The 26,054-nt window shown below is 53.0% G+C and overlaps 1 protein-coding gene across 1 annotated transcript in view; it reads right to left on the bottom strand.

The window, feature by feature from the left end:
- The window catches only part of and3 (actinodin3), a 213,287-nt gene extending 190,076 nt beyond the window's left edge, over positions 1-23,211 (bottom strand). The window contains exon 1 of the mRNA XM_068024039.1: positions 23,142-23,211. The gene's annotated coding sequence lies outside the window, so the exon portion shown is untranslated. The remainder of the gene's footprint in view (positions 1-23,141) is intronic.
- Between the last annotated feature and the right edge of the window lie 2,843 nt (positions 23,212-26,054).

The raw sequence follows: 26,054 nt of genomic DNA, 5'->3' as shown, positions 1-26,054 counted from the left end.
TAAACCCTCCACCCTCTAACCCATCCACCCTCTAAACCATCCAGCCACTAACACATCCACCCTCAAACCCATCCACCCTCTAAACCCTCCACCCTCTAACCCATCCACCCTCTAACCCATCCACCGCCAACCCATCCACGCCGTAACCCATCCACTCACTAACCCATCCATCCTCAAACACATCCACCCTCTAAACCATCCACCCACTAACACATCCACCCTCAAACCCATCCACCCTCAAACTCTTCCACCCTCTAACCCATCCACACCCTAACCCATCCACCCACTAACCCGTCCACCCACTAACCCATCCACCCTCAAACCCATCCTCCCTCTGACCCATCCACCCACTAATCCATCCAACCACGAACCCATCCACCCACTAACCCATCCACCCACTAACCCATCCAAGCTCAAACCGATCCACCCACTAACCCATCCACCCTCTAACCCATCCATCCACAAACCCATTCCACCATCTAACCCGTCCACCCTCTAAACCATCCATCCTCAAACCCATCCACCCACTAACCCGTCCACCTCTAAACGATCCACCCTCTAACCTTTCCACCCTCTAACCCATCCATCCTCAACCCATCCACCCTCTAAATCTACCACCCTCAAACCCAGCCACCCTCTAACCCATCCACCCCAACCCATCCATCCTCAAACCGATCCACCCTCTAAACCATCCACCCTCAAACCCATCCACCCCCAACCCATCCATCCTCAAACCGATCCACCCTCCAAACCATCCACCCTCAAACCCATCCACCCTCAAACCCATCCACCCCCAATTCATCCATCCTTAAACCGATCCACCCTCTAAACCAACCACCCACAAACCCATCCACCCCCAACCCATCCATCCTCAAACCCATCCACCGTCTAACCTCTCCACCCACTAAACCATCCATCCTCAAACCCATCCACCCACTAAAACATCCAGCCTCGAACCCATCCACCCTCTAACCCATCCACCCACTAACCCATTCAACCACGAACCCATCCACCCTCTAACCCATCCACCCACTAACCCACCCACCCTCTAACCCATCCACCCACTAACCCATCCACCCCCAACCCACCCACCGTCTAACCCATCCACCCTCTATTCCGCCCACCGCCAACCCATCCACCCACTAACCCATTAACCCACTAACGCGTCCACCCTCGAACCCATCCACCCCCAACCCTTCCATCCTCAAACCCACCCACCCACGAAGCCAGCCACCCACTAACCCATCCACCCACAAACCCATCCACCGTCAAAACCATCCACCCACAAACACATTCACCCTCTAACACATCCACCTTCTAAACCATCCACCCTCAAACACATGCACACTCTAACCCATCCACCGACTAACCCATCCACCCTCTAACCCATCCACACACTAACCCATCCAATCTTTAAGCCATCCACCCAATAACCCATCCACCCTCTAACCCGTCCACCCTCTTATCGATCCACCCTCTAACCTTTCCACCCTCTAACACATCCACCCTCAATCCCATCCACCCTCTAACCCATCCACCCTCTAACCCATCCAAGCTCTAACCCATCCACCCTCAAACCGAACCACCCCCAACCTATCCATCCTCTAAGCCATCCACCAACTAACCCATCCACCCTCTAACCCATCCACCAACTAACCCATCCACCCTCTGACCCATCCACCCCCAACCCATCAACCCTCTAACCCATCCACCCTCTAACCCCTCCACACACGAACCCATCCAGCCTCTAAACCATCCACCCTCCAACCCATCCAACCACTAACACATCCTCCCTCGAGCCCATCCACCCTCTAACCCATCCATCAATACACCCATCCACCCACGAACACATCCACCCTCTAACCCATCCACCCTCTAACCCATCCACCCTCAACCCCATCCACCCCCAACCCATCCATCCTCAAACCCATCCACCCACCAACCTATCCAACCTCTAAGCCATCCACACACTAACCCATCACACTCCATCCGTCCACCCACAAAACCATCCACCCCCAACCCATCCACCCTCTAAACCATCCACCCTCAAACCCATCCACCCTCTACCCCATCCACCGACTAACCCATCCACCCTCTAACCCATCCACCGACTAACCCATCCACCCTCAACCCCATCCACCCCCAACCTATCCATCCTCTAAGCCATCCACCCACAAACCCATCCACCCAGTAACGCATCCAACCTCTAATCCATCCACCCTCTAACCCATCCACCCACAAACCCATCGACCCCAAACCTATCCACCCTCAACCCCATCCACCCTCTAACCCATCCACCCTCTAAACCATCCACCCTCTAAACCATCCAACCTCTACACCATCCACTCTCTATACAATCCACCCTCTAAACCATCCACCCTCTAACCCATCCATCCACAAACCCGTCCACCCTCAAACCCATCCACCCTCTAAACCCTCCACCCTCTAACCCATCCACCCTCTAACCCATCCACCGCCAACCCATCCACGCCGTAACCCATCCACTCACTAACCCATCCATCCTCAAACCCATCCACCCTCTAAACCATCCACCCACTAACACATCCACCCTCAAACCCATCCACCCTCAAACTCTTCCACTCTCTAACCCATCCACACCCTAACCCATCCACCCACTAACCCATCCACCCACTAACCCATCCACCCTCAAACCCATCCTCCCTCTGACCCATCCACCCACTAATCCATCCACCCACGAACCCATCCACCCACTAACCCATCCACCCTCTAACCCATCCACCCACTACCCCTTCCACCCACTAACCCATCCACCCACTAACCCATCCAAGCTCAAACCGATCCACCCACTAACCCATCCACCCTCTAGCCCGTCCACCCTCTAAACGATCCACCCTCTAACCCATCCGCCCTCTAAACCATCCACCCTCAAACCCAGCCACCCCCAACGCATCCATCCACAAACCCATTCCACCGTCTAACCCGTCCACCCTCTAAACCATCCATCCTCAAACCCATCCCCCCCCTAACACGTCCACCCTCTAAACGATCCACACCCTAACCCATCCACCCACTAACCCATCCACCCACTAACCCATCCACCCTCAAACCCATCCTCCCTCTGACCCATCCACCCACTAATCCATCCACCCACGAACCCATCCACCCACTAACCCATCCACCCTCTAACCCATCCACCCACTACCCCTTCCACCCACTAACCCATCCACCCACTAACCCATCCAAGCTCAAACCGATCCACCCACTAACCCATCCACCCTCTAGCCCGTCCACCCTCTAAACGATCCACCCTCTAACCCATCCGCCCTCTAAACCATCCACCCTCAAACCCAGCCACCCCCAACGCATCCATCCACAAACCCATTCCACCGTCTAACCCGTCCACCCTCTAAACCATCCATCCTCAAACCCATCCCCCCCCTAACACGTCCACCCTCTAAACGATCCACCCTCTAACCTTTCCACCCTCTAACCCATCCACCCCCAACCCATCCACCCTCTAACCCATCCACCCTCAAACCCATCCACCCTCATCCCCATCCACCCCCAATCCATCCACCCTCTAACCTTTCCACCCTCTAACCCATCCACCCCCAACCCATCCATCCTCAAACCGATCCACCCTCTAAACCATCCACCCTCAAACCCATCCACGCCCAACACATCCATCCTCAAACCGATCCACCCTCCAAACCATCCACCCTCAAACCCATCCACCCTCAAACCCATCCACCCCCAATTCATCCATCCTTAAACCGATCCGCCCTCTAAACCAACCACCCACAAACCCATCCACCCCCAACCCATCCATCCTCAAACCCATCCACCGTCTAACCTCTCCACCCACTCAACCATCCATCCTCAAACCCATCCACCGTCTAACCCATCCACCAACTAACCCATCCACCCTCCAACCCATCCACCCCCACCCCATCCACCCTCTAACCCATCCACCCACTAAAACATCCAGCCTCGAACCCATCCACCCTCTAACCCATCCACCCACTTACCCATTCAACCACGAACCCATCCACCTTCTAACCCATCCACCCACTAACCCACCCACCCTCTAACCCATCCACCCTCTAAACCATCCACCCCCAACCCACCCACCGTCGAACCATGCACCCTCTATTCCGTCCACCGCCAACCCATTCAACCACTAACACATCCACCCCCAACCCTTCCATCCTCAAACCCAACCACCCACGAAGCCAGCCACCTACTAACCCATCCACCCACTAACCCATCCTCCCTCTAACCCATCCACCCACTAACCCATCCACCCACTAACCCATCCACCCACTAACCCATCCTCCCTCTAACCCACCCACCCACTAACCCATCCACCCACTAACCCATCCACCATCCATTCCGTCCACCCCCAACCCATCCACCCTCTAACCCATCCACCCCAACCCATCCACCCTCTAACCCATCCACCCCAACCCATCCACCCACTAACCCATCCACCCCCAACCCTTCCATCCTCAAACCCAACCACCCACGAAGCCAGCCACCCACTAACCCATCCACCCACAAACCCATCCACCGTCTAAACCATCCACCCACAAACACATTCACCCTCTAACACATCCACCTTCTAAACCATCCACCCTCAAACACATGCACCCTCTAACCCATCCACAGACTAACCCATCCAATCTTTAAGCCATCCACACAATAACCCATCCACCCTCTAACCCGTCCACCCTCTTATCGATCCACCCTCTAACCTTTACACCCTCTAACCCATCCACCCTCAATCCCATCCACCCTCTAACCCATCCACCCTCTAACCCATCCAAGCTCTAACCCATCCACCCTCAAACCGATCCACCCCCAACCTATCCATCCTCTAAGCCATCCACCAACTAACCCATCCACCCTCTAACCCATCCACCCTCTAACCCATCCCCCCTCTAACCCATCCACCGACTAACCCATCCACCCTCTAAGCCATCCACACTCTAACCCATCCACCGACTAACCCGTCCACCCTCTAAACGATCCACCCTCAAAACTTTCCACCCTCTAACCCATCCACCCACAAACCCATCGACCCCCGACCCATCCACCCTCAGCCCCATCCACCCTCTAACCCATCCACCCTCTGAACCATCCACCCTCTAAACCATCAAACCTCTAAACCATTCTCCCTCTAAACCATCCACCAACTAACCCATCCACCCTCTAACCTTTCCACCCTCCAACCCATCCATCCACAAACCCATCCACCGACTAACCCATCCACCCTCTAACCCATCCACCCTCTAAACCATCCACCCCCAACCCATCCATCCTCAAAACCCATCCACCCTCTAACACATCCACCCCCAACCTATCCATCCTCAAACCCATCCACCCTCAAACCCATCGACCCCCAACCTATCCATCCTCTAAGCCATCCACCTACAACCCCATCCACCCTCTAACCCATCCACCAACTAACCCATCCATCCTCTAACCCATCCACCCTCAACCCATCCACCCTCTAACCCATCCACCCTCGAACCCATCCATCCTCAAACCCATCCACCCACTAACCCATCCACCCTCTAACCCATCCAACCACTAACCCATCCACCCTCTAACCCATCCACCCTCATCCCCATCCACACACTTACCCATCCACCCTCTAACCCGTCCACCCTCTAAACGATCCACCCTCTAACATTTCCACGCTCTAACCCATCCACCCTCGAAACGATCCACCCCCAACCCATCCATCCTCAAACCCATTCACCGTCTAAAGCATCCACCCTCAAACCCATCCACCCTCTACCCCATCCACCCTCAAACCCATCCACCCCCAACCCATCCATCGTCAAACCGATCCACCCTCTAAACCATCCACCCTCAAACCCATCCACCATCTAACCCGTCCACCCTCGAAACGATCCACCCTCTAACCTTTCCACCCTCTAACCCATCACCCAGAAACCCATCCACCCCCAACCCATCCATCCACAAACCCATCCACCCTCAAACCCATCCACCCTCTAAACCCTCCACCCTCTAACCCATCCACCCTCTAAACCATCCAGCCACTAACACATCCACCCTCAAACCCATCAACACTCTAAACCATCCACCCACTAACACATCCACCCTCAAACACATCCACCCTCTAAACCATCCACCCTCTAACCCATCCACCCTCTAACCCATCCACCGCCAACCCATCCACGCCGTAACCCATCCACTCACTAACCCATCCATCCTCAAACCCATCCACCCTCTAAACCATCCACCCACTAACACATTCACCCTCTAACCCATCCACCCACTAACCCATCCACCCTCTAACCCATCCAACCACTAACCCATCCACCCTCTAACCCATCCACCCTCATCCCCATCCACACACTTACCCATCCACCCTCTAACCCGTCCACCCTCTAAACGATCCACCCTGTAACATTTCCACGCTCTAACCCATCCACCCTCGAAACGATCCACCCCCAACCCATCCATCCTCAAACCCATTCACCGTCTAAAGCATCCACCCTCAAACCCATCCACCCTCTACCCCATCCACCCTCAAACCCATCCACCCCCAACCCATCCATCGTCAAACCGATCCACCCTCTAAACCATCCACCCTCAAACCCATCCACCATCTAACCCGTCCACCCTCGAAACGATCCACCCTCTAACCTTTCCACCCTCTAACCCATCACCCAGAAACCCATCCACCCCCAACCCATCCATCCACAAACCCATCCACCCTCAAACCCATCCACCCTCTAAACCCTCCACCCTCTAACCCATCCACCCTCTAAACCATCCAGCCACTAACACATCCACCCTCAAACCCATCAACCCTCTAAACCATCCACCCACTAACACATCCACCCTCAAACACATCCACCCTCTAAAACATCCACCCTCTAACCCATCCACCCTCTAACCCATCCACCGCCAACCCATCCACGCCGTAACCCATCCACTCACTAACCCATCCATCCTCAAACCCATCCACCCTCTAAACTATCCACCCACTAACACATTCACCCTCAAACCCATCCACCCTCAATCTCTTCCACTCTCTAACCCATCCACACCCTAACCCATCCACCCACTAACCCATCCACCCACTAACCCATCCACCCTCAAACCCATCCTCCCTCTGACCCATCCACCTACTAATCCATCCACCCACAAACCCATCCACCCACTAACCCATCCACCCTCTAACCCATCCACCCACTACCCCTTCCACCCACTAACCCATCCACCCACTAACCCATCCAAGCTCAAACCGATCCACCCACTAACCCATCCACCCTCTAACCCGTCCACCCTCTAAACGATCCACCCTCTAACCCATCCACCCTCTAAACCATCCACCCTCAAACCCAGCCACCCCCAACCCATCCATCCACAAACCCATTCCACCGTCTAACCCGTCCACCCTCTAAACCATCCACCCTCTAAACCATCCATCCAAAAACCCATCCACCCTCTAACCCATCCACCGTCTAACCCATCCACCCTCTAACCCATCCAAGCACTAACCCATCCAATCCTCTAACCCAACCACCGACTAACCCATCCACCCTGTAACCCATCCACCCTCTAAGCCATCCACCCTCTAGCCCATCCACCCTCTAACCCATCCACCCTCAATCCCATCCACCCTCTAACCCATCCACCCTCTAACCCATCCAAGCTCTAACCCATCCACCCTCAAACCGATCCACCCCCAACCTATCCATCCTCTAAGCCATCCACCAACTAACCCATCCACCCTCTAACCCATCCACCCTCTAACCCATCCCCCCTCTAACCCATCCACCGACTAACCCATCCACCCTCTAAGCCATCCACACTCTAACCCATCCACCGACTAACCCGTCCACCCTCTAAACGATCCACCCTCAAAACTTTCCACCCTCTAACCCATCCACCCACAAACCCATCGACCCCCGACCCATCCACCCTCAGCCCCATCCACCCTCTAACCCATCCACCCTCTGAACCATCCACCCTCTAAACCATCAAACCTCTAAACCATTCTCCCTCTAAACCATCCACCAACTAACCCATCCACCCTCTAACCTTTCCACCCTCCAACCCATCCATCCACAAACCCATCCACCGACTAACCTATCCACCCTCTAACCCATCCACTCTCTAAACCATCCACCCCCAACCCATCCATCCTCAAAACCCATCCACCCTCTAACACATCCAACCCCAACCTATCCATCCTCAAACCCATCCACCCTCAAACCCATCGACCCCCAACCTATCCATCCTCTAAGCCATCCACCTACAACCCCATCCACCCTCTAACCCATCCACCAACTAACCCATCCATCCTCTAACCCATCCACCCTCAACCCATCCACCCTCTAACCCATCCACCCTCTAACCCATCCACCATCATCCCCATCCACCCCCAACCCATCCACCCTCTAACCCATCCACCCTCATCCCCTTCCACCCCCAACCCATCCATCCTCAAACCCATCCACCCACTAACCCATCCACCCTCTAACCCATCCAACCACTAACCCATCCACCCTCTAACCCATCCACCCTCATCCCCATCCACCCACTTACCCATCCACGCTCTAACCCATCCACCCTCGAAACGATCCACCCCCAACCCATCCATCCTCAAACCCATTCACCGTCTAAAGCATCCACCCTCAAACCCATCCACCCTCTAACCCATCCACCCTCAAACCCATCCACCCCCAACCCATCCATCGTCAAACCGATCCACCCTCTAAACCATCCACCCTCAAAACCATCCACCATCTAACCCGTCCACCCTCGAAACGATCCACCCTCTAACCTTTCCACCCTCTAACCCATCCACCCACAAACCCATCCACCCCCAACCCATCCATCCACAAACCCATCCACCCTCAAACCCATCCACCCTCTAAACCCTCCACCCTCTAACCCATCCACCCTCTAAACCATCCAGCCACTAACACATCCACCCTCAAACCCATCAACCCTCTAAACCATCCACCCACTAACACATCCACCCTCAAACCCATCCACCCTCTAAACCCTCCACCCTCTAACCCATCCACCCTCTAACCCATCCACCACCAACCCATCCACGCCGTAACCCATCCACTCACTAACCCATCCATCCTCAAACCCATCCACCCTCTAAACCATCCACCCACTAACACATCCACCCTCAAACCCATCCACCCTCAATCTCTTCCACTCTCTAACCCATCCACACCCTAACCCATCCACCCACTAACCTATCCACCCACTAACCCATCCACCCTCAAATCCATCCTCCCTCTGACCCATCCACCCACTAATCCATCCACCCACAAACCCATCCACCCACTAACCCATCCACCCTCTAACCCATCCACCCACTACCCCTTCCACCCACTAACCCATCCACCCACTAACCCATCCAAGCTCAAACCGATCCACCCACTAACCCATCCACCCTCTAACCCGTCCACCCTCTAAACGATCCACCCTCTAACCCATCCACCCTCTAAACCATCCACCCTCAAACCCAGCCACCCCCAACCCATCCATCCACAAACCCATTCCACCGTCTAACCCGTCCACCCTCTAAACCATCCACCCTCTAAACCATCCATCCTCAAACCCATCCACCCTCTAACCCATCCACCGTCTAACCCATCCACCCTCTAACCCATCCAAGCACTAACCCATCCAATCCTCTAACCCAACCACCGACTAACCCATCCACCCTGTAACCCATCCACCCTCTAAGCCATCCACCCTCTAACCAATCCACCCTCTAAACCATCCACCCTCAAACACATCCATCCTCTAACCCATCCACCGTCTAACCCATCCACCCTCTAACCCATCCACCCACTAACCCATCCAATCCTCTAACCCATCCACCCTCTAACCCATCCACCCTGTAAACCATCCACCCTCTAAGCCATCCACCCACTAACCCATCCACCCTCAAACCCATCCCCCCTCTATCCCATCCACCGACTAACCCATCCACCCTCTAAGCCTTCCACCCTCTAACCCATCCACCGACTAACCCGTCCACCCTCTAAACGATCCACCCTCTAAACTTTCCACCCTCTAACCCATCCACCCACAAACCCATCGACCCCCGACACATCCACCCTCAGCCCCATCCACTCTCTAACCCATTCCACCCTCTGAACCATCCACCCTCTAAACCATCAAACCTCTAAACCATTCTCCCTCTAAACCATCCACCAACTATCCCATCCACCCTCTAACCCATCCACCCTCTAACCCATCCACCCTCTAAACGATCCACCCTCTAACCTTTCCACCCTCCAACCCATCCATCCACAAACCCATCCACCGACTAACCCATCCACCCTCTAACCCATCCACCCTCTAAACCATCCATGCTCAAACCCATCCACCCTCTAACCCATCCACCGTCTAACCCATCCACCCTCTAACCCATCCAAGCACTAACCCATCCAATCCTCTAACCCAACCACCGACTAACCCATCCACCCTGTAACCCATCCACCCTCTAAGCCATCCACCCTCTAGCCCATCCACCCTCTAACCCATCCACCCTCAATCCCATCCACCCTCTAACCCATCCACCCTCTAACCCATCCAAGCTCTAACCCATCCACCCTCAAACCGATCCACCCCCAACCTATCCATCCTCTAAGCCATCCACCAACTAACCCATCCACCCTCTAACCCATCCACCCTCTAACCCATCCCCCCTCTAACCCATCCACCGACTAACCCATCCACCCTCTAAGCCATCCACACTCTAACCCATCCACCGACTAACCCGTCCACCCTCTAAACGATCCACCCTCAAAACTTTCCACCCTCTAACCCATCCACCCACAAACCCATCGACCCCCGACCCATCCACCCTCAGCCCCATCCACCCTCTAACCCATCCACCCTCTGAACCATCCACCCTCTAAACCATCAAACCTCTAAACCATTCTCCCTCTAAACCATCCACCAACTAACCCATCCACCCTCTAACCTTTCCACCCTCCAACCCATCCATCCACAAACCCATCCACCGACTAACCTATCCACCCTCTAACCCATCCACCCTCTAAACCATCCACCCCCAACCCATCCATCCTCAAAACCCATCCACCCTCTAACACATCCAACCCCAACCTATCCATCCTCAAACCCATCCACCCTCAAACCCATCGACCCCCAACCTATCCATCCTCTAAGCCATCCACCTACAACCCCATCCACCCTCTAACCCATCCACCAACTAACCCATCCATCCTCTAACCCATCCACCCTCAACCCATCCACCCTCTAACCCATCCACCCTCTAACCCATCCACCATCATCCCCATCCACCCCCAACCCATCCACCCTCTAACCCATCCACCCTCATCCCCTTCCACCCCCAACCCATCCATCCTCAAACCCATCCACCCACTAACCCATCCACCCTCTAACCCATCCAACCACTAACCCATCCACCCTCTAACCCATCCACCCTCATCCCCATCCACCCACTTACCCATCCACGCTCTAACCCATCCACCCTCGAAACGATCCACCCCCAACCCATCCATCCTCAAACCCATTCACCGTCTAAAGCATCCACCCTCAAACCCATCCACCCTCTAACCCATCCACCCTCAAACCCATCCACCCCCAACCCATCCATCGTCAAACCGATCCACCCTCTAAACCATCCACCCTCAAAACCATCCACCATCTAACCCGTCCACCCTCGAAACGATCCACCCTCTAACCTTTCCACCCTCTAACCCATCCACCCACAAACCCATCCACCCCCAACCCATCCATCCACAAACCCATCCACCCTCAAACCCATCCACCCTCTAAACCCTCCACCCTCTAACCCATCCACCCTCTAAACCATCCAGCCACTAACACATCCACCCTCAAACCCATCAACCCTCTAAACCATCCACCCACTAACACATCCACCCTCAAACCCATCCACCCTCTAAACCCTCCACCCTCTAACCCATCCACCCTCTAACCCATCCACCACCAACCCATCCACGCCGTAACCCATCCACTCACTAACCCATCCATCCTCAAACCCATCCACCCTCTAAACCATCCACCCACTAACACATCCACCCTCAAACCCATCCACCCTCAATCTCTTCCACTCTCTAACCCATCCACACCCTAACCCATCCACCCACTAACCTATCCACCCACTAACCCATCCACCCTCAAATCCATCCTCCCTCTGACCCATCCACCCACTAATCCATCCACCCACAAACCCATCCACCCACTAACCCATCCACCCTCTAACCCATCCACCCACTACCCCTTCCACCCACTAACCCATCCACCCACTAACCCATCCAAGCTCAAACCGATCCACCCACTAACCCATCCACCCTCTAACCCGTCCACCCTCTAAACGATCCACCCTCTAACCCATCCACCCTCTAAACCATCCACCCTCAAACCCAGCCACCCCCAACCCATCCATCCACAAACCCATTCCACCGTCTAACCCGTCCACCCTCTAAACCATCCACCCTCTAAACCATCCATCCTCAAACCCATCCACCCTCTAACCCATCCACCGTCTAACCCATCCACCCTCTAACCCATCCAAGCACTAACCCATCCAATCCTCTAACCCAACCACCGACTAACCCATCCACCCTGTAACCCATCCACCCTCTAAGCCATCCACCCTCTAACCAATCCACCCTCTAAACCATCCACCCTCAAACACATCCATCCTCTAACCCATCCACCGTCTAACCCATCCACCCTCTAACCCATCCACCCACTAACCCATCCAATCCTCTAACCCATCCACCCTCTAACCCATCCACCCTGTAAACCATCCACCCTCTAAGCCATCCACCCACTAACCCATCCACCCTCAAACCCATCCCCCCTCTATCCCATCCACCGACTAACCCATCCACCCTCTAAGCCTTCCACCCTCTAACCCATCCACCGACTAACCCGTCCACCCTCTAAACGATCCACCCTCTAAACTTTCCACCCTCTAACCCATCCACCCACAAACCCATCGACCCCCGACACATCCACCCTCAGCCCCATCCACTCTCTAACCCATTCCACCCTCTGAACCATCCACCCTCTAAACCATCAAACCTCTAAACCATTCTCCCTCTAAACCATCCACCAACTATCCCATCCACCCTCTAACCCATCCACCCTCTAACCCATCCACCCTCTAAACGATCCACCCTCTAACCTTTCCACCCTCCAACCCATCCATCCACAAACCCATCCACCGACTAACCCATCAACCCTCTAACCCATCCACCCTCTAAACCATCCATGCTCAAACCCATCCACCCTCTAACCCATCCACCGACTGACCCATCCACCCACTAACCCATCCACCCTCTAACCCGTCCACCCTCAAATGCATCCACCCTCTAACCCATCCACCGACTAACCCATCCACCCACTAACTCATCCACCCTCTAAACCATCCACCCTCAAACACATCCACCCTCTAACCCATCCACCCACTAACCCATCCACCCTCTAAACCATCCACCCTCAAACCAATCCACCCTCTCACCCATCCACCGACTAACCCATCCACCCTGTAACCCATACACCCTCTAAACCGTCCACCCTCTAATCGATCCACCCTCTAACCTTTCCACCCTCTAACCCATCCACCCACAAGCCCATCGACCCCCGACCCATCCACCCTCAGCCCCATCCACCCTCAAACCCATCCACCCTCTGAACCATCCACCCTCTAACCCATCAAACCTCTAACCATTCTCCCTCTAAACCATCCACCCTCTAACCCATCCACGCTGTAACCCCTCCACCCTCAAACCCATCCACCCCCAACCTGTCCACCCTCTAAGCCATCCACCTGGTAACCCATCCACCCTCTGGCCAATCCACCAACTAACCCATCCACCCCCAACCCATCCACCCTCTAACCTATCCACCCTCTAACCCGTCCACCCTCATCCCATCCACCCCCAACCCATCCACCCTCTAACCCATCCACCCTCATCCCCATCCACCCCCAACCCATTCACCCTCTATCCCATCCACCCTCATTCCCTTCCACCCACAACCCATCCATCTTCAAACCCATCCACCCACTAACCCATCCACCCTCTAATCCATCCACCCTCTAACCCATCCACAAACTGACCCATCCACCCTCTAACCCATCCACCCTCAACCCATCCAACCTCTAACCCATCCACCCTCAAACCCATCCACCCACTAATCCATCCACCCACAAACCCATCCACCCACTAACCCATCCACCCTCTAACCCATCCACCCACTACCCCTTCCACCCACTAACCCATCCACCCACTAACCCATCCAAGCTCAAACCGATCCACCCACTAACCCATCCACCCTCTAACCCGTCCACCCTCTAAACGATCCACCCTCTAAGCCATCCACCCTCTAAACCATCCACCCTCAAACCCAGCCACCCCCAACCCATCCATCCACAAACCCATTCCACCGTCTAACCCGTCCACCCTCTAAACCATCCACCCTCTAAACCATCCATCCTCAAACCCATCCACCCTCTAACCCATCCACCGTCTAACCCATCCACCCTCTAACCCATCCAAGCACTAACCCATCCAATCCTCTAACCCAACCACCGACTAACCCATCCACCCTGTAACCCATCCACCCTCTAAGCCATGCACCCTCTAACCAATCCACCCTCTAAACCATCCACCCTCAAACACATCCATCCTCTAACCCATCCACCGTCTAACCCATCCACCCTCTAACCCATCCACCCACTAACCCATCCAATCCTCTAACCCATCCACCCTCTAACCCATCCACCCTGTAAACCATCCACCCTCAAACCCATCCATCCTCTAACCCAACCACCGATTAACCCATCCACCCTGTAACCCATCCACCCTCTAAGCCATCCACCCACTAACCCATCCACCCTCAAACCCATCCCCCCTCTAACCCATCCACCGACTAACCCATCCACCCTCTAAGCCTTCCACCCTCTAACCCATCCACCGACTAACCCGTCCACCCTCTAAACGATCCACCCTCTAAACTTTCCACCCTCTAAACTTTCCACCCTCTAACCCATCCACCCACAAACCCATCGACCCCCGACACATCCACCCTCAGCCCCATCCACTCTCTAACCCATTCCACCCTCTGAACCATCCACTCTCTAAACCATCAAACCTCTAAACCATTCTCCCTCTAAACCATCCACCAGCTATCCCATCCACCCTCTAACCCATCCACCCTCTAAACGATCCACCCTCTAACCTTTCCACCCTCCAACCCATCCATCCACAAACCCATCCACCGACTAACCCATCCACCCTCTAACACATCCACCCTCTAAACCATCCATGCTCAAACCCATCCACCCTCTAACCCATCCACCGACTGACCCATCCACCCACTAACCCATCCACCCTCTAACCCGTCCACCCTCAAATGCATCCACCCTCTAACCCATCCACCGACTAACCCATCCACCCACTAACTCATCCACCCTCTAAACCATCCACCCTCAAACACATCCACCCTCTAACCCATCCACCCACTTAAGTTTACCAACTTAATAAAATTCTTTGAGGAAGTGACAAAGTTGATTGATGACGGAAGGGCTGTCGATGTCATATACATGGACTTCAGTAAGGCGTTTGATAAGGTTCCCCATGGCAGGCTGATGGAGAAAGTGAAGGCGCTTGGGGTCCAAGGTGTACTAGCTAGATGGATAAAGAACTGGCTGGGCAACAGGAGACAGAGAGTAGCAGTAGAAGGGAGTTTCTCAAAATGGAGACGTGTGACCAGTGGTGTTCCACAGGGATCCGTGCTGGGACCACTGTTGTTTGTGATATACATTAATGATTTGGAGGAAAGTATAGGTGGACTGATTAGCAAATTTGCAGACGACACTAAGATTGGTGGAGTAGCAGATAGTGAAGGGGACTGTCAGAGAATACAGCAGAATATAGATAGATTGGAGAGTTGGGCAGAGAAATGGCAGATGGAGTTCAATCAGGGCAAATGCGAGGTGATGCATTTTGGAAGATCCAATTCAAGAGTGAACTATACAGTAAATGGAAAAGTCCTGGGGAAAATTGATGTACAGAGAGATTTGGGTGTTCAGGTCCACTGTTCCCTGAAGGTGGCAACGCAGGTCAATAGAGTGGTCAAGAAGGCATACGGCATGCTTTCCTTCATCGGATGGGTATTGAGTACAAGGGTTGGCAGGTCATGTTACAGTTGTATAAGACTTTGGTTCGGCCACATTTGGAATACTGAGTGCAATTCTGGTCGCCACATTACCAAAAGGATGTAGATGCTTTGGAGAGGGTGCAGAGGAGGTTCACCAGGATGTTGCCTGTTTTGGAGTGCGCTAGCTATGAAGAGAGGTTGAGCAGATTAGGATTGTTTACATTAGAAAGGCGGAGGTTGGGGGGGGACCTGATTGAGGTGTACAAAATCATGAGAGGTATAGACAGGGTGGATAGCAAGAGGCTTTTTCCCAGAGTGGGGGTTTCAATTACTAGAGGACACGAGTTCAAAGTGAAAGGGGAAAAGTTTAGGGGGGACATGCGTGGAAAGTTCTTTACGCAGAGGGTGGTGGGCACCTGGAACGCATTGCCAGCGGAGGTGGTAGATGCGGGCACGATGGAGTCTTTTAAGATGTATCTAGACAGATACATGAATGGGCAGGAAGAAAAGAGATACAGAACCTTAGAAAATAGGCGACATGTTTAGAGAGAGGATCTGGATCGGGCAAGGCTTGGAGGGCCGAAGGGCCTGTTCCTGTGCTGTAATTATCTTTGTTCTTTGTTCTTTGTTCTTTGTTCAAATCCATCCACCCACTAACCCATCCACCCTCTAATCCATCCACCCTCTAACCCATCCACAAACTGACCCATCCACCCTCTAACCCATCCACCCTCAACCCATCCAACCTCTAACCCATCCACCCTCTAACCCATCCACCCACTAACCCATCCACCCTCTAATCCATCCACCCTCTAACCCATCCACAAACTGACTCATCCACCCTCTAACCCATCCACCCTCAACCCATCCAACCTCTAACCAATCCACCCTCTAACCCATCCACCCACTAACCCATCCACCCTCCATCCCATCAACACTCGAACCCATCCACCCACTAACCCATCCACCGCCAACCTATCCACCCTATAACACATCCACCATCTAACCCATCCACCCACTAACCCATCCACCCACTAACCCATCCACCATCTAACCCATCCACCCCAACCCATCCACCATCTAACCCATCCACCCCAACCCATCCACCCTCTAACCCATCCACCCCCAACCCATCCACCCTATAACACATCCACCATCTAACCCATCCACCCACTAACTCATCCACCAACTAACCCATCCACCATCTAGCCCATCCACCCCAACCCATCCACCCTCAAACCCATCCACCCTCTAACACATCCACCCCCATCCCATCCATCCTCAAATCAATCCACCCTCTAAACCATCCACCCACTAACACATCCACCCTCAATCCCATCCACCCTCAAACCCTTCCACCCTCTATCCCATCCACCCTCTAACCCATCCTCCCTCAAACCCATCCACCCTCTAACCCATCCACCCTCAAACCCATCCAGCCCCAACCCATCCATCCTCAATCCCATCCAGCCCCAACCCATCCAACCTCTAAGCCATCCACACACTAACCTATCCACCCTCGAACCTTTCCACCCTCTAACCCATCCACCCACAAACCCATCAACCCCCAACCCATCCATCCTCAAACCCATCCACCGTCTAACCCATCCGACGCCAACCCATCCACCATCTAACCCATCCACTCTCTAACCCATCCACCCTCAAACCCATCCACCCTCTAACACATCCACCCCCATCATATCCATCCTCAAATCAATCCACCCTCTAAACCATCCACCCACTAACACATCCACCCTCAATCCCATCCACCCTCAAACCCTTCCACCCTCTATCCCATCCACCCTCTAACCCATCCACCCTCTAACCCATCCACCCTCTAACCCATCCACCCTCAAACCCATCCAGCCCCAACCCATCCACCCTCAAACCCATCCAGCCCCAACTCATCCAACCTCTAAGCCATCCACACACTAACCCATCCACCCTCTAACCCGCCCACCCTCTAAACGATCCACCCTCTAACCTTTCCACCCTCTAACCCATCCACCCACAAACCCATCCACCCCCAACCCATCCATCCTCAAACCCATCCACCGTCTAACCCATCCGACGCCAACCCATCATCCCTCTAACCCATCCACCCTCTAACCCATCCACCCTCTAACCCATCCACCAACTAACCCATCCACCCTCTAACCCATCCACCCCCAACTTATCCACCCTCTAACCCAATCACCGCCAACCCATCCACCCTATAACACATCCACCATCTAACCCATCCACCCACTAACCCATCCACCGCCAACCCATCCACACTATAACCCATCCACTCACTAACCCATCCATCCTCAAACCCATCCACCCTCTAAAGCATCCACCCTCTAACACATCCACCCCCAACCCATCCATCCTCAAATCCATCCACCCTCTAAAGCATCCACCCACTAACACATCCACCCTCAAACCCATCCACCCTCAAGCCATTCCACGCTCTAACCCATCCACCATCTAACCCATCCTCCCTCTAACCCATCCACCCTCAAACCCATCCACCCTCAAATCCATCCACCCTCAAATCCATCCACCCTCAATGAACAAATAACAAAGAAAATTACAGCACAGGAACAGGCCCTTCGACCGTCCAAGCCTTCGCCGATCCAGTTCCTCTATCTAAACATGTCGCCTATCTTCTAAGGGTCTGTATCTCTTTGCTTCCTGCCCATTCATGTATCTGTCTAGATACATCTTAAAGGACACGATCGTGCCTGCGTCTACCACCTCCGCTGGCAACGCGTTCCAGGCACCCACCACCCTCTGCGTAGAGAACTTTCCACGCACATCCCCCCTAAACTTTTCCCCTCTCACTTTGAACTCGTGACCCCTAGTAATTGAATCTCCCACTCTGGGAAAAAGCTTCTTGCTATCCACCCTGTCTGTACCTCTCATGATTTTGTACACCTCAATCAGGTCCCCCCCAACCTCCGCCTTTCTAATGTAAACAATCCTAATCTGCTCAACCTCTCTTCATAGCTAGCGCACTCCAAACCAGGCAACATCCTGGTGAACCTCCTCTGCACCCTCTCCAAAGCATCTACATCCTTTTGGTAATGTGGCGACCAGAATTGCACTCAGTATTCCAAATGTGGCCGAACCAAAGTCTTATACAACTGTAACATGACCTGCCAACCCTTGTACTCAATACCCCGTCCGATGAAGGAAAGCATGCCGTATGCCTTCTTGACCACTCTATTGACCTGCGTTGCCACCTTCAGGGAACAATGGACCTGAACACCCAAATCTCTCTGTACATCAATTTTCCCATTTACTGTATAGTTCACTCTTGAATTGGATCTTCCAAAATGCATCACCTCGCATTTGCCCTGATTGAACTCCATCTGCCATTTCTCTGCCCAACTCTCCAATCTATCTATATTCTGCTGTATTCTCTGACAGTCCCCTTCACTATCTGCTACTCCACAAATCTTAGTGTCGTCTGCAAACTTACTAATCAGACCACCTATACTTTCCTCCAAATCATTTATGGATATCACAAACAACAGTGGTCCCAGCACGGATCCCTGTGGAACACCACTGGTCACACGTCTCCATTTTGAGAATCTCCCTTCCACTGCTACTCTCTGTCTCCTGTTGCCCAGCCAGTTCTTTATCCATCTAGCTAGTACACCCTGGACCCCATGCGACTTCACTTTCTCCATCAGCCTACCATGGGGAACCTTATCAAACGCCTTACTGAAGTCCATGTATATGACATCTACAGCCCTTCCCTCATCAATCAACTTTGTCACTACCTCAAAGAATTCTATTAAGTTGGTAAGACATGACCTTCCCTGCACAAAACCATGTTGCCTATCATTGATAAGCCCATTTTCTTCCAAATGGGAATAGATCCTATCCCTCAGTATCTTCTCCAGCAGCTTCCCTACCACTGACGTCAGGCTCACCGGTCTATAATTACCTGGATTATCCCTGCTACCCTTCTTAAACAAGGGGACAACATTAGCAATTCTCCAGTCCTCCGGGACCTCACCCATGTTTAAGGACGCTGCAAAGATATCTGTTAAGGCCCCAGCCATTTCCTCTCTCGCTTCCCTCAGTAACCTGGGATAGATCCCATCCGGACCTGGGGACTTGTCCACCTTAATGCCTTTTAGAATACCCAACACTTCCTCCCTCCTTATGCCGACTTGACCTAGAGTAATCAAACATCTGTCCCTAACCTCAACATCCGTCATGTCCCTCTCCTCGGTGAATACTGATGCAAAGTACTCGTTTAGAATCTCACCCATTTTCTCTGACTCCACGCATAACTTTCCTCCTTTGTCCTTGAGTGGGCCAATCCTTTTTCTAGTTAACCTCTTGCTCCTTATATATGAATAAAAGGCTTTGGGATTTTCCTTAACCCTGTTTGCTAAAGATATTTCATGACCCCTTTTAGCCCTCTTAATTCCTTGTTTCAGATTGGTCCGACATTCCCGATATTCTTTCAAAGCTTCGTCTTTCTTCAGCCGCCTAGACCTTATGTATGCTTCCTTTTTCCTCTTAGCTAGTCTCACAATTTCACCTGTCATCCATGGTTCCCTAATCTTGCCATTTCTATCCCTCTTTTTCACAGGAACATGTCTCTCCTGCACGCTAATCTACCTCTCTTTAAAAGCTTCCCACATATCAAATGTTGATTTACCTTCAAACAGCTGCTCCCAATCTACATTCCCCAGCTCCTGCCGAATTTTGGTACAGTTGGCCTTCCCCCAATTTAGCACTCTTCCTTTTGGACCACTCTCGTCTTTGTCCACAGTGGCGCAGTGGTTAGCACCGCAGCCTCACAGCTCCAGGGACCTGGGTTCGATTCCGGGTACTGCCTGTGTGGAGTTTGCAAGTTCTCCCTGTGTCTGCGTGGGTTTTCTCCGGGTGCTCCGGTTTCCTCCCACAAGCCAAAAGACTTGCAGGTTGATAGGTAAATTGGCCATTATAAAGTGTCACTAGTATAGGTAGGTGGTAGGGAAATATAGGGACAGGTGGGGATGTTTGGTAGGAATATGGGATTAGTGTAGGATTAGTATAAATGGGTGGTTGATGTTCGGCACAGACTCGGTGGGCCGAAGGGCCTGTTTCAGTGCTGTATCTCTAATCTAATCTAAAAAAAAAAACTTACGGAATTGTGATCACTATTCCCAAAGTAGTCCCCTACTGAAACTTCAACCACCTGGCCCGGCTCATTCCCCAGCACCAGGTCCAGTATGGCCCCTTCCCGAGTTGGACTATTTACATACTGCTCTAGAAAACCCTCCTAGATGCTCCTTACAAATTCTGCTCCATCTAGACCTCTAACACTAAGTGAACCCCAGTCAATGTTGGGAAAATTAAAATCTATCACCACCACCCTGTTGCTCCTACATCTTTCCATAATCTGTTTACATATTTGTACGTCTATCTCATGCTCGCTGTTGGGAGGCCTGTAGTACAGCCCCAACATTGTTACCGCACCCTTCCTATTTCTGAGTTCTGCCCATATTGCCTCACTGCTCGAGTCCTCCATTGTGCCCTCCTTCAGCACAGCTGTGATATCCTCTTTGACCAGAAATGCAACTCCTCCACCCCTTTTACCTCCCTCTCTATCCCGCCTGAAGCATCGCTTTCCTGGGATATTTAGTTGCCAATCATGCCCTTCCCTCAACCAAGTCTCAGTAATAGCAATAACATCATACTCCCAGGTACTAATCCAAGCCCTAAGTTCATCTGCCTGACCTACTACACTCCTTGCATTAAAACAAATGCACCTCAGACCACCAGTCCCTTTGCGTTCATCATCTGCTCCCTGTCTACTCTTTCCCTTCGTCACGCTGACTTCATTATCTAGTTCCTTACAGGCTTTAGTTACTACCTCCTTATTTTCCACTGACCTCCTCATTTGGTTCCTATCCCCCTGCCACTTTAGTTTAAACCCTCCCCAACAGCGTTAGCAAAAGCACCCCCAAGGACATTGGTTCCAGTCCGGCCCAGGTGTAGACCGTCCAATTTGTAATTGTCCCACCTCCCCCAGAACCGGTCCCAATGTCCCAAAAATCTGAACCCCTCCCTCCTGCACCATCTCTCAAGCCATGCATTCATCCTGACTATTCTTTCATTTCTACTCTGACTATCACGTGGCACTGGTAGCAATCCTGAGATTACTACCTCTGAGGTCCTACTTTTTAACTTGGCTCCTAACTCCCTAAATTCTGCTTGTAGGACCTCAACCCATTTTTTACCTATATCATTGGTGCCTATGTGCACAAGGACAACTGGCTGTTCACCCTCCCCTTTCAGAATGTTCTGCAGCCAATCTGAGACATCCCTGACCCGTGCACCTGGGAGGCAACGTACCATTCGGGAGTCTCGTTTTCGACCACAGAATCGCCTATCTACTCCCTTACAATCGAATCCCCTATGACTATCGCCCTTCCACTCTTTTTCCCGCCCTTCCGAACAGCAGAGCCAGCCATGGTGCCATGAACCTGGCTACTGCTGCCTTCCCCTGGTGGGCCATCTCCCTCAACAGTATCCAAAACGGTATACCTGTTTTGGAGGGAGATGACCTCAGGGGACACCTGCACTGCCTTCCTGCTCTTTCTCTGCCTTTTGGTCACCCATTCCCTTTCTCCCTCAGCAATCCTAATCTGCGGTGTGACCAATTCGCTAAACGTGCTAGCCATGACCTCCTCAGCATGACGGATGCTCCAAAGTGAGTCCATCCGCAGCACGAGAGCCGTCATGAGGTCCAACAAGAGCTGCAGCTGGACACACTTCCAGCACCTGAAGGAGTCAGGGGCATCAGCCGTGTCCCTGAGCTCCCACATTGAGCAAGAGGAGCATAACACGGGTCTGAGATCTCCTGCCATTTTTAATCTTCAGCTTAACTTAGTCTTAACTTAGATAAATGAAAAAGGAACGAAAGGTTTTTACGAATCACACGAAAAAAAAATAAATAGAAAAAGCTTTACCTTATCTGCACACCACCGAGTCCTTTTTTTTTCTGGTTAGAGGAGGAGGGCGGGTGGGAGACACTACAGGTGCAGTGTCTCGGGTTCAGCTGCTGCCCAAATATATAGGACTTACTTACCCAGGTGCCACCTCGCTCTCCCTGTCGCCGCTGCAGAAAAAATTGTGGGAACAAAAAGGGAAGTTTTTATAAGTTGCAAACTCACTTAAGGAGCTGCCAGATCGCTCTCCCTGTCGCCGCGACAAAATGAGGTTTCAAACCCATCCACCCTCCAACGCATCCAGCCTCCAACCCATCCACCCTCAAACCCATACACCCTCAAACCCATCCACCCTCCAACCCATCTAGCCTCCAAAACATCCACCTCAAACCCATCCACCCTCAAACCCATCCACCTCAAACCCATCCACCTCAAACCCATCCACCCTCAAACCCATCCACCCTCCAACCCATCTAGCCTTCAACCCATCCACCTCAAACCCATCCACCTTCAAACCCATCCACCTCAAACCCATCCAACACTAACCCATCCAGCCTCCAACCCATCCACCCTCTAATCCATCCACCCTCAGACCCATCCACCCTCATACCCATCCACCCTCGAATCCATCCACCCTCAGACACATCCACCCTCAAACCCATCCACCATTTAATCCATCCTCCCTCAGACCCATCCACCCTCAAACCCATCCACCCTCTAATCCATCCACCCTCAGACGCATCCACCCTCAAACCCATCCAGTGTCAAGCCCATCCACCCTCAAACCCATCCACCCTCAAACCCATTCACCCTCTAAACCATCCCCCCTCAGACACATCCACCCTCAAACCCATCCACCCTCTAATCCATCCACCCTCAAACCCATCCATCCCAAACCCATCCACCCACAAAACCAGTCACCCAGTAACCCATCCACCCTCAAACCCATCCACCTCAAACCTATCCACCCTAAAACCCATCCACCAAACCCATCCACCGAGTAACCCATCCACCATCTAATCCATCCACCCTCAAACCCATCCACCCTCTAACCCATCCACCCACAAACCCATCCACCCAGTAACCCATCCACCCTCTAATCCATCCACCCTCAAACCAATCCACCTCAAACCCATCCACCCGCAAACCCATCCACCTCAAATCCATCCACCTCAAACCCATCCACCCTCCAACCCATCCAGCCTCCAACCCATCCACCTCAAACCCATCCACCCTCAAACCCATCCACCTCAAACCCATCCAACACAAACCCATCCAGCCTCCAACCCATCCACCCTCTAATCCATCCACCCTCAGAGACCCATCCACCCTCATATCCATCCACCCTCGAATCCATCCACCCTCAGACCAATCCACCCTCAAACCCATCCACCATTTAATCCATCCTCCCTCAGACCCATCCACCCTCAAATCCATCCACCCTCTAATCCATCCACCCTCAGACCCATCCACCCTCAAACCCATCCAGTGTCAAACCCATCCACCCTCAAACCCATCCACCCTCAAACCCATCCACCCTCTAATCCATCCCCCCTCAGACACATCCACCCTCAAACCCATCCACCCTCTAACCCATCCACCCTCAAACCTATCCACCCTCTATCCCATCCACCCTCTATCCCATCCACCCTCGAACCCATCCACCATCCAACCCATCCGCCTCAAACCCATACACCCTCAAACCCATCCACCTCAAACCCATCCACCTCAAACCCATCCACCCTCAAACCCATCCACCCTCCAACCCATCTAGCCTTCAACCCATCCACCTCAAACCCATCCACCTTCAAACCCATCCACCTCAAACCCATCCAACACTAACCCATCCAGCCTCCAACCCATCCACCCTCTAATCCATCCACCCTCAGACCCATCCACCCTCATACCCATCCACCCTCGAATCCATCCACCCTCAGACACATCCACCCTCAAACCCATCCACCATTTAATCCATCCTCCCTCAGACCCATCCACCCTCAAACCCATCCACCCTCTAATCCTTCCACCCTCAGACGCATCCACCCTCAAACCCATCCAGTGTCAAGCCCATCCACCCTCAAACCCATCCACCCTCAAACCCATTCACCCTCTAAACCATCCCCCCTCAGACACATCCACCCTCAAACCCATCCACCCTCTAATCCATCCACCCTCAAACCCATCCATCCCAAACCCATCCACCCACAAAACCAGTCACCCAGTAACCCATCCACCCTCAAACCCATCCACCTCAAACCTATCCACCCTAAAACCCATCCACCAAACCCATCCACCCAGTAACCCATCCACCATCTAATCCATCCACCCTCAAACCCATCCACCCTCTAACCCATCCACCCACAAACCCATCCACCCAGTAACCCATCCACCCTCTAATCCATCCACCCTCAAACCAATCCACCTCAAACCCATCCACCCGCAAACCCATCCACCTCAAATCCATCCACCTCAAACCCATCCACCCTCCAACCCATCCAGCCTCCAACCCATCCACCTCAAACCCATCCACCCTCAAACCCATCCACCTCAAACCCATCCAACACAAACCCATCCAGCCTCCAACCCATCCACCCTCTAATCCATCCACCCTCAGAGACCCATCCACCCTCATATCCATCCACCCTCGAATCCAACCACCCTCAGACCCATCCACCCTCAAACCCATCCACCATTTAATCCATCCTCCCTCAGACCCATCCACCCTCAAATCCATCCACCCTCTAATCCATCCACCCTCAGACCCATCCACCCTCAAACCCATCCAGTGTCAAACCCATCCACCCTCAAACCCATCCACCCTCAAACCCATCCACCCTCTAATCCATCCCCCCTCAGACACATCCACCCTCAAACCCATCCACCCTCTAACCCATCCACCCTCAAACCTATCCACCCTCTATCCCATCCACCCTC

Source organism: Heterodontus francisci, chromosome 48, assembly GCF_036365525.1.
Source record: "Heterodontus francisci isolate sHetFra1 chromosome 48, sHetFra1.hap1, whole genome shotgun sequence".
NCBI lineage: Eukaryota > Metazoa > Chordata > Chondrichthyes > Heterodontiformes > Heterodontidae > Heterodontus > Heterodontus francisci.
This window is presented reverse-complemented; position numbering and strand designations above follow the sequence as displayed.